The sequence below is a fragment of the Condylura cristata genome, unplaced genomic scaffold (genome assembly GCF_000260355.1).
Source record: "Condylura cristata isolate star-nosed mole 26May11 unplaced genomic scaffold, ConCri1.0 scaffold00001, whole genome shotgun sequence".
NCBI lineage: Eukaryota > Metazoa > Chordata > Mammalia > Eulipotyphla > Talpidae > Condylura > Condylura cristata.
The window spans coordinates 71,185,581-71,188,626 of NW_004567102.1; positions in this window are offsets into that span (position 1 = coordinate 71,185,581).

Consider the following 3,046-nt stretch of genomic DNA (forward strand, 5'->3'; position numbering starts at 1 on the left):
ATGTTCAAATATTGTTACTGTGTAGGTTTGCAACGTAACCCAGGTAATCTAACAGAAAGGAAACCTTGCGCTTTAAATGGGAAGTGAAGCCTTTTTATTTTTGTAAATCATTAACCATGTCTCTGAAAAAGTTTTAAGATTTCTCTAGAGACGAAATGAATCATAACAACTTGCCTGAATAACCTTTGGTTTTGAGTAAATAACAAAATGGTGATTTTACTAAGGTGAAAGAAGAAAAAGTTGTTGAGAGACTTGTCAAGAAATTCTCAAGAACAAATGGGTACTTATGAAAATGTTGTGAAACTAGACATTCTGGAATTAGATGATTGCATAACACAGTGAATCTACAGCCCTCCCCCCATGCTTTATATTTTATCAGGGTAGATTTTGTTTTATCTGGATTATAGGTCAGCAAGGCTATTATTAAATAAAATATTAATGAAAAGACATAAGAAAGTTCAGTCATAAAAGACACACCAAAATCACCAGACTTTCTGGTTTTTAACTAAAAGCTCCAGGATAGAATGATTATGATCGAAACTCAAGTTATGCACTTGGGAGATTTTTTTAAAAACTTAAGAGACAGAAAATACATGAATAAAAGAAATCATGGCCAAAAGAAGATAATGGTTACCGGAGGGAATAGGGGAAAGGCAAGGGAAGGCATATGGACATGGGTGGTTTGGTGGGGGTTAAATTTTTTCAATAGAAAACATTTCCTTTATTTCTTTCTATTCTTTCAAATAGAATAGAAAGAATAGGTGTACAAAAAAATAAAAATCCCTGATGAACAGAAACAATGCAATAGAAGAATTAAATCAAGACCAAATGGGATATATTTCAGGTATATATGGATGTTTTGATAAACAAACAAATAACTGAAGAGTTCAGGTTGGCTCCCTGCCAGAGTGAATTTCTCAGTTTATAGGAGGAAACAAGTGCAGTACATCCATGATTAGATGCTTGTGTTGCTGTAGGAAGAGTATGCAAGGAAACTAAAGGCAGGTAAGAATCAGCCACTGGCTGGGAGAAGTAGGAAGTCTCTTCAGAGGCCTTTCTAAGAATGAATCAGGTTTAGGGCAAGAGACTCTGTGAAGCCCAGGTGTCTGGAATGTGCATTTTTGGAGAAGGGACAGTGGACAACGATTTGTGTCTTTAAACATATACAAAAGATTGTTCTCACAGATCAGGAATGCTATGTTTAAATTTCTTTGAGGAAAGAATTTGTTTAAGAGGAAAAATGGCTGACTGAGCTTGAGGACGAAGTGCCTTTGACACAAATCAATTTCCTCAAGGAGTATCACATCAGAGATCTGCTAAAATATGTTTAGAGTAGAAATTGTGTTAGTCTTGATTTTCTCATCTCTTTACATTCCAGTAAAATAAAACAACAACAAAGTTTATCATAGGAGCAGCAGTTACACAGATGTTTGCATTTCCTTTAAAATCCCTTTATTTCAAATATGCATAGTGTAATGACAATCCATATTCCTGCCCCAAAAAGGGGAATATCACCTTCTATATAACTATATATATATATAGTTATATATATACTAATCCTATAATACTACTACTACTATAATATGTATTATTATATCTTATACAGTATATAGCACATACTATATAAATAGCATAGGATATAATATATAGTTTAAGATATAATATATAATATAGGATATTCTATAGTAGTATTTGTTTTTTGCTTCTTAAATTGAATTTCTGTTTACCACGACCAACGCTATATTAGTTCATGTAGTTTCATAGTGCTCTTGATACATTTCTGACAAATATGATTTTTCTTTGCCTCAGTTTTCATAGCTGAAAAATCAGTGGATTAGACTAGAGATAATCTTTACATTGTCTTTAAACTTGAGCATTGTCCTGAAAATTGAAAACTATTTTCTATCTTGTAATAACTGCTTTAATCCACCAGATGTCAATGCAACATAGCAACACGTTTAAAACTCTTCGATTCTAGATTTAAAATAAGGAAAATAATAGGAACGGTACTTTTATTTTGTTTATTTTTGTTAAAATATCAATATAAAATACTCTGATTAGACAATGACAGTAAATAAACCTGTTCTACCTCAGTCTATAAGCAAAGCTCTCCTAGAATTATTATTTTTCAAGGATACCATCTTCTCATTGTGTATATTTAAAAATTCAGCTCCTCTTCTAAATCAATACTTGCAGATTACTACTTGTTATGTAACTAAGGCACAACAATTTGAAAATATGTTATTCAGTCACTAAATGACAACCTAAAATTTAATTTTTCAGGAGAAATGTTAAATATAATCAGAGATAATGCTCTTGCCAAAATAATGCAATGTTGAGTTAATTTACATATTAACTGTGAAGTGGTTTACTAAATATTAAATTAATAATCTGCTCCATGAAAGATTTATATTCCCTTATGATAAATTCTGCATATCAAGATATACTTTACTGTTTCCTTGATAAAAGGGATAATAAAAATTATTTTTAATATAGAATGATGTCATGTTCAAATCAGAATGCTGAGAAAAGTAGCTGCTGTTTTTCATCAAAATTTCGAGTATGGTATAATGAGAAAAGTACTGATGTTTCAAATATTTTGTTTTAGAAAACTTTACTTCTGGACTCCTCCCTAGTGGTGCAGCAGGTTAAAGCACAGCAATATGAAACTAGCCACAGCTGCCTCAGCACGAATTCCATCCCCAACCAGGGAGGTGACCACATGGCTCAGCCCACCTCTCCTGACTCAACTGCTGCTCCCGTCAGCAGTGCACTTCATCCATCTGCCTGTTCTGCGCCCCACTCTCTCTGGGGAATCCCCTCACTGCCCTTGCCGCTCTGGTCTGTACCCCAATTCTGTAGGCGAAAATAAATAAATCTTTTAAAAAATAAAAAAGAAGGGGCCTCCCTGGTGGCGCAGCGGGTTAAAGCACTGCACTGAGAAGCTAACGCCACTTCCGCATGAGTTCGATTCCCGCCTGCCCCGGAGGAGACCACATGGCGTGGCAGACCTCTCCTGACCCGCCCGCTGCTCCCCTCAGCAGTG